This window comes from Marmota marmota, unplaced genomic scaffold (assembly GCF_001458135.2).
Source record: "Marmota marmota marmota unplaced genomic scaffold, marMar, whole genome shotgun sequence".
Classification (NCBI taxonomy): domain Eukaryota; kingdom Metazoa; phylum Chordata; class Mammalia; order Rodentia; family Sciuridae; genus Marmota; species Marmota marmota.
The window spans coordinates 22,235,168-22,242,873 of record NW_026000037.1 but is presented as its reverse complement, the minus strand read 5'-3'; the positions used below and the strand labels follow the sequence as shown (position 1 = coordinate 22,242,873).

General features: G+C 46.8%; 1 protein-coding gene across 2 annotated transcripts in view; it reads left to right on the top strand.

Annotated features, from left to right (window-relative positions):
- Positions 1-1,950: 1,950 nt before the first annotated feature.
- Positions 1,951-7,706, top strand: part of Lims2 (LIM zinc finger domain containing 2) — a 36,614-nt gene continuing 30,858 nt past the window's right edge. Inside the window, exon 1 of one of the 2 annotated variants that reach the window (XM_048812149.1) lies at positions 1,951-2,123. The gene's annotated coding sequence lies outside the window, so the exon portion shown is untranslated. The remainder of the gene's footprint in view (positions 2,124-7,706) is intronic. The other variant, XM_048812151.1, reaches the window with a different exon arrangement.

Genomic DNA, 7,706 nt, shown 5'->3' with positions numbered 1-7,706 from the left:
AAAAAAAAAAAAAAAAAAAAAAAAAAAAAAGTCAACCCAGAATGGTATATTCAGCAATAGGTCCTTTAGGAATGAAGGGGAAATCAAGACTCTTCCATGAAAAGAAAAACTTTTAAAAACTAAGAGAATTGTCAGTAGACCTACCCTAAAAGAATGCCGAAGAAAGTTCTCTAAAGGAAATCATGAAAGAAGAAACCTTAGAATGTCAGAAAACAGGAAAGAAATAATAAGGACAATATGGGCAAATACAATAGGCTTTCCTATCAAGTTTTCTAAATTATATTTTATCATTGAAATTAAAAATAAATTTTTTTTCAGTACTGGAGTTTGAACCCTGGGGTGCTCTACCACTGAGCTATAGCCCCAGCTTTTTGATCAGACCAAAGACTCTCTTCCCCATGTTCCAGTTCTTGCTTGCCCCACAAAAATTTTCTAATGGAAAATAGAAGGAGGAAGGGCCAAAGCTCTGTGCCTGGCAGAAGTGCACAGGTTCTCTGTGCCCAGGTTAGCTGGTCACTGGTCTGTCTAGTAAAGTTCTCCTTTGAAAAGAGCAGGAAACCAACAAGCCATCTAAATGCCTGGCCAGTCATCCTCAAGGACTGGCCCTGTCCAATAAGCCAATGGGTTTTATACTTTCCTAGTGTGTGTAAAATGATATTTGGGATTCTTTGAGGAATGAATGTATGATACATACTGCTCATTTAGGCAGCTCCTCTCAGGAGTACAAAATTTAACAAAAATGTTTAAAAGAGCATGTCTTTAACAACTATTTACTGAGAGACTATTCTGAATGGAGCCCTGTTCTTGCTCCGAGAATAGAACAGGGAAGAAGGCAGGAGTCTGTTCTTGGGGAGTTTATGTTCTGGTATACAGCGTATTTATAACACGCAGGTAGGTTATTTTAAACAACATGGCAATGCAGTGTCAATCACTACTTCAATAAATTTTCGTATGCCTGCCGTGTATCTAGCTCTCTGTTGGGCTCCGTGCTGTGTAGAATTAAACACCCAGATAAAATTTGACCGAAAAACACCCACCAGTTATGGCTGTAAACACTGTATATACAAACTGTGGACATAGTGGAACACTGTCATCTTTTCTCCCCATACAGCACAAAATCAGGGAGCTCCCAGGTACTGTATTCACAGCACGATTGTGAACAGGGCCCCTCAAAGCCAGGGCAGCCCCCGATGGGTACTGAGGTGGTGGCAAACCACTGCCATTGATAGAGAGAAACAAATATGAAATTGCAAACACAAAATGATTACAATCCAGTTAAAATAAATAATGCGCAGATAAGACTGCAACCAAAGTGAGGTCAATACCCACTTTCAGTGGTAAAACTTGAGAGAATTTTTCTTCTTTCTGCCTTTGGGCGTTTGCTAATACAATGAAAGTTTTCTAACAGAAGACTATAAAATAATTTGTTTAAAATAAGGTCTGGGGTTGTGGCTCAGTGGTAGAGGGCTTACCCAGCATGTGTGAGACACTGGGTTTGATTCTCAGCACCACATAAAAATAAATAAAGGTCAACAACTAAAAAAATATTTTAAAAAATTAAAAAGATACATAATCCTGAGATTTTCCTCCTCCTTGCAAGGAAAGCAATAATTGGCAAGAAGGCATTTGAGTAGCTGTTCTTGGTTTCTTCAGGTCCTTAGACACTGGGGGCTGTGGGGCTCATTTTTGGCACATGTCCACATCAGGCTTCCCAGGGGCTTATGAGTTCAGGGCTTCAGGAAATTTTCATTTTAGCAGCTGTCCCTTTGCCAATCCTTGGGAATTCAGAGGACAGCTGCTGCTCCTTTTGTTCTGTGGGCCTGTCTCCCCAGGGGAGGCCGGCCTTTCCTTCCTTCCTTGGCTTCCTCTGTCCTCACCTGACCCCAAGGTGCCTCCAGCCTCCCTGGGAGCTCTGGACCTTGGGCCAAGCCTCCTGCCCGGGAGAGGTGGAATTGGAGTGTATCTGGGTACTCTGATGTGGCTGCACGCTCCCGGCTGCTGCCCAGGCCTCCACGTGGCTATGCCAAGCAGGCTGGGCAGCTCCTATTGTCCTCAGGGCAGTTACTGGAAGCACTCAAGGAAGGAAGCAGCCAAGGAGGTGGAACAACATCTCAGCCATTGAGGTAGAGAAGCTGTGACGTGCGTGGGGCTTCGGGAGGTCTCTTCCACCAGCTATTCTCTATCCCTCTGTCCCACCCCTGAGTCTCCCTGCCATTCTCTTAGGCCCTCTGAGTGGCCAGGCTGATGTAGCCACCTGCCCCGGAGTGGTGTGCCCATCTGGGTTAGCCTCGGACACACCTTCTCAGTCCGGGTATCAGGACATTGGAGGCCAGCTTTCCTTGGCTGCACACTGGGTCTTCTTTGGGGAGGCCACATTTGGGGTTGGAGGATTAGAGGGAGGGAGGCCGATCTTTATTTGGGACAGAGGTTAGAGAATCTCTGATGGAAAAGTGGGTTGATTGTCATGGAAAAGAAGCAAAAACGCACCTTGGTGTGTGGATGAAATATTCAATGAGAGGCTGGGCATCTGCAACTGAAGAACTCTGCGGTATCTGTGCCCAAGTGGGGTGTGTGTGTGTGTGTGTGTGTGTGTGCGCGTGTGTGTGTTTTGACAGGAATGGAACCCAGGGCCTTGCGCATGCTAGGCAGGTGCTCTACCACTGATCTATCTCCCCACCGCCCCAACCTCAGCCCACAACTGTTTTCTTGTTGGAAGGTCAAGGTGCAAAAACACTGCATTCGTGAATATTTGTTGGGGGCGGTTCTTTGTTGCTCTTGTTCTGAATCTGTGAATTGAATCACATCTGTCCCAGAACCTAGATGAGGGTGAAATGGCATTTTCCTCTTCTGAGTTGGAGGCAAGGTCTTCAGGAAATGGTACGGCTCCTTGGCCTACCTCTATCCCCGAGTAGATCTGACTCTCACTAAGGGGTTTGGATCTGCCTTAGACTAAAAAGAGCCTCTGGATCTCTTGTAGTGTGTTCTTCAAGTGCTAGCAAAATTATCAGCCCATCATCCCACCAAGGTCTGTCTCAGCTGTTGCATGGTCCAGAGAGAAGAAAGCCATTTCCGCTGGTCAGATGATATGTCTAACACTGGTTTTGAGAGCTCACCACAGGTTTAAAAAGAAACATTTGGTTTTCAAAACAGCAGGTGTCCAGCAGTTTGCATAGAGGTGGGGGTGGCACCCACTAGTCATTTGGTCTAAAGAGCCCCAGCAAGGAAAGACTTCTGCTGGGAGGGTCCAGGGACTTCCCTGCTGTTCCCTAGAGGTCCTCTCAGGCCACTTCATGAATGCACTTTAGCCCCACATGAACTAGCTGACTGATTTAAATATATGTTAAGTGTCTTAGCCATTCCCAGTGCCCTGAGAGTGCGATGCCTAAGCTAGATTCAGGGGATAGACTTGGGATAGAAGAGTCACCTCACATCACACGTTACCACTGAGCTATGCCTCCAGCCCGTTTTATTTTTATTTTTGGTACTGGGGATTTAAACCAGAGGTGCTTTATCACTGAGCCACATCTCCAGCCCTTTTTATTTTTTATTTTGAGGCAGGGTCTCACCAAGTTGCTTAGGGTCTCACTAAGTTGCTGAGACTGACTTTGAACTTGAGCTCCTCCTGCCTCAGCCTCCTGAGCTGCTAGGATTACAGGTGTGTGCTACCACACTGGGTTATTTATTTATTTATTTTGAGACGGGGTCCCGCTAAATTGCCAGGTGGACCTGAAATTTGCCATTCTTCTGCCTCAGGCTCCAGAGTATCTTGGATTGCAGGCATGGAGCGGGGTGAGGGAGAAAGATGGTGCGGGATAACTCGGGCAACTGCCTGTTCATAGGGGTGCTTACTTCCCGCAGCACTAGAGGAAATGGCTGAGGGGACCCTGAACTTCTGCCTTCTGGGGCAGCTTTTGTGCCACTTGGTGGCCCCACCTTGACCTTGGACATCTCAGAGACCATCTATCCTTCTCTGAATCAGTGCATTAAGCATGTAATCCAAGTTCCTGTCTGAGTGTCCATTGGCCTGTCCACTCTACCAAACCCCGGAGGGGCTATTGCCCACCAGGGATATCCCATGTCCACTCCATTCTCCCCTCCCACCATGTTCCCCGTGGCAGGGAGCACAGAACGTAGACCGTAGCAAGGGCTGTTCCTGAGGGTGGACAGGCAGTGTCCCTGGCTGCTCCTCTCCAGCTGGACTAGTTGAGGCAAGGTGCTCACTCTCATGGGCCTGCTCTGGATGCCAAACCCAGATTCCTCCCTGACCTCTTGTCGGGGCAAGGGCACTCTCCTCCTTGGAGATCTTTCCCTCCACCTGCTGTGGAACTTTGGGATCTACCACTCTCCTCCTTACCATCCCTTCCCACTGGCTGCCCTGCTCTAGCTCTCTGTGCTCCCTGGGACCTCTCATCTTTGGAGTGTTGGCACAGATACCCTCAGGGTCTCCCATGAGCTCTTGGGTTCCAATTGCATCTATATCCAACCTTCACATCTAAGCCAGACAGCAGACTTCTCATCTGAGCTCTAGTTTCCCACGGTCCCTATCCCTTGCCCCCTAGTTCCCAAGATCTTCCCTGAGGCACAGTGGTCTCTCAGCTGTAGCAGCTTCATTACAACTTCACCCTTAACAGACCTGCCCCCATTGCCCCACTGCCACAAAATCCAAGAAAGCAAAGACATCTGCCAGTCATCTCCCACGCCACCAGATGGGTCATGCGCATACCCCTGACACCCACCCCCCACACCTGCATCCTTCACACCCACACAGCGCCCACCCACACTCAAATCAAATGGATAGGCAAATCCTGTCCATTGCAAAATAGACTCTGTGTCTAAGCCCGGTTGCTGGCCCAAGGTACAACCTTATCCTTCCTGGACGTGTAAAAATAGCCTTCAGTTGGATTGACTCTGCATCACTGTGTCCCTCACACAATCACCAGGAAGATTCCCCCCACCCTGATATTTTGCTATGAAAAATTTCAAGCACTCATCAAGTTTGAATACTTGGATGCCCACCACCTAGACTCTCCCATTAATACTGTGATAGACTCCCTTTACCATCTCTGTTCATTTATCCACCTGTCTATCCACTCATCCATCCATATTGATTTTTAACATACATTTCAGGGTCACAGGGTACCATTTCACCTAAACACATCAACAAGTCAATGATAATTGACCAGAGCTCAATATTGTTTCCTATTTTTTCTTTTTAGGTAAAATTTACATTCATTGTGTTATGGTGTGGATATGAGGTGTCCCCCAAGAAACTGATATATTAATTCAGGAATGTTCAGAGGTGAAATTATTAGATTTAAATTATTAGCTGTAACCTCACCAATGATTAAAAGAATAATGATTTGAATGGATTCATGGATGGTAATTCTGTAAGCAGGTGGGCAGGTGGGGTGTGGCTGGAGGGTGGGGATGCCCTCAGGGATTATATCTGGTCCCTGGCTCCTCCCTTGTGCTTTTTCTCTCTGCTGCCCAGCAGAGAGACTGGAGTTGACTGTCCATGGACCAAATCTCTGAAACTGTGAGCCCCAAATAAACTTTTCCTTCTCTTAGCTGTTCTTGGCAGGTATTTTGGTCACCATGACCTGTGTGTCCCACAGCCCTATTAAGATATAGAACATGATCAGAAATGCCCATAATGCCCCTTCCCGGTCAATTCCTGTCTTCTGCCCAACTGGCACGTGGGAGGCAGCTGCCATTCTGATTTTTTTTGCCATCAGTCTAGTTTTGCCTATTCTAGAACTTGGTGTGGATTGTGTACCAAGTTCACTTAGAATGATGTCTTCTTAACCGATGTGATTCTGCAATTTGTAAATGGGGTAAAAATGGGAGTTCATAACCCAATTGAGTCAAATGTATGAAACATGATATATCATGAGCTTTTGTAATGTTTTGAACAACCAATAAAAAAAAAAAAGAATGATGTCTTCTGAGGCTCACCCTTGTAGATATGAGAGTGTGGTGTCTGTCTTCAACCTCGCCAATGAAGCTGCCAACTGCTGTGGCGCTGGTGCTCTGGTCCCCTAACTCTCTCTTATTTCTCATGCCCCACCCACATCTTATTGTTTTACAGACACTCTCTTTTCTGATCTGAGTACCCCAAGCTCCTTCTTATTTCAGGGATGCTGAGCTTACTGTTCCTTCTGCCCAGATACTTTTTTTGCAGATGGTTGCAGGACTGCTCTTCTTTCAGAGTTCGGCTCAAATGTCACCTCATCAGAAGCCTTTCCTGGCTCTTACTCTGACACCCCCTGCCCCTGCCCAGTTAAACTCTGAGAGAGCCTAGTCCATATCTTCTTGCTCACTGTTCTATCACCAGTGCCCACATGGCATAACTACTCCTGAACAAACCACTGGTTGAATGAATGAGTAAATGTACGAATGACACCCTGCTAGGCAATTGCCAGATCCTTCCTGCCAATCTAACTTCAGGCTACACTGGCCTGTTGCTCCTTGAAACCTCCAGTACTCCCAGTAGGGCAGAGCAATGCCCACAGCTGCCACCCAGCTCTAAGTTCACCGCTGGCCCATGGATAAGGGTCCTGGTTTGTTCACAGGCAGATCCATGTGTGTCCTGCAGTCGATTGCTATTGGAAAGTTCTAACATGCCTGCTCCTCTGCATTGTCAGTTTATCCCGATACAGTAAGATGAACTGAGAGATCCCCAGGCTTTCCGCTTCATCATCTGTCAGATTAGAGTTCAAATGAATTGGCTAAGACTATTGCAAAAAGAAAAAAAAAAAAAACCGCACTGGCTTTGAGACATCAGCTATTTGGGAACAGGTGCTTTCCATGTTTATTTCTTCAGTCAGAGCTGCATTTTATTCTGAACTCCTGGCTCTGAATTCTACTGTTAGTTTATTTGAAAGTTGCTGCTTTGTCTAGTCATTTCTAGATAGTCTTTGTCGGTAGCCAGGACTATCTAGAAGTTATAATGTTTCATCCTGTGAACACATCAGGCTGTCCAGCCCTGGCCTCACAGTGTGATATTTGGGCTGCTTCCAGTTATGAGCTACACTCTACTGCCCAGCTAGAAATGTCTGCCTTTAGGGAGAGTGAAGGCATTTTGTTTCGATTAATAATTTCCTCAGAAATAGATTCCCTAAATGATTTTATGGCACCAGATCGTTTTAATGGGCTCTTATGGTGTCTTGTTAGTAGCACTTCATTATGGAAATGAGTCCCTGGTTCTTGGTCTTTGGATTTTGTTTAAAAGCAAAAACCTTTTGCTGAGTTATGCGGGATCAAGCAGAATCCCTTTATACTTGGATGAATTGGATATTTCCCGGAGAGGGCACTGGCCTGGCATCTTAGTGTGCCCTGTTAGGCTACCCATGGAAGAGGGACGCCCCAGGAGCTTGGCCTTCCTGGAGGCAGTTTTGTGTAGATTTGGGGATCCCTAGGGCCTGGCGGGAGAAAGGTGGTGCCCAGAAATGTCTCTCTGGAGCATAAAGGCTGTGAGACGACTCCTCTGTCCTGCCAGGGACCGCGGTGAGAACTCTGGGGAGGTGGTCTCAGCGTTGCCCTTTCATGACACCGTCCCCTACAAGTGCTTGGGGTTCCTTAGGACCAGGAACAGTGGACTCAGGGAGGTCACCGGCCGGGTGTCCCCCGGTGGAGCTGGAGGGGTGGGGGACTCGTTAGTGTTTATTATAACTTCACTCACTTTAAAAGGAAAACTATGCCCGGAA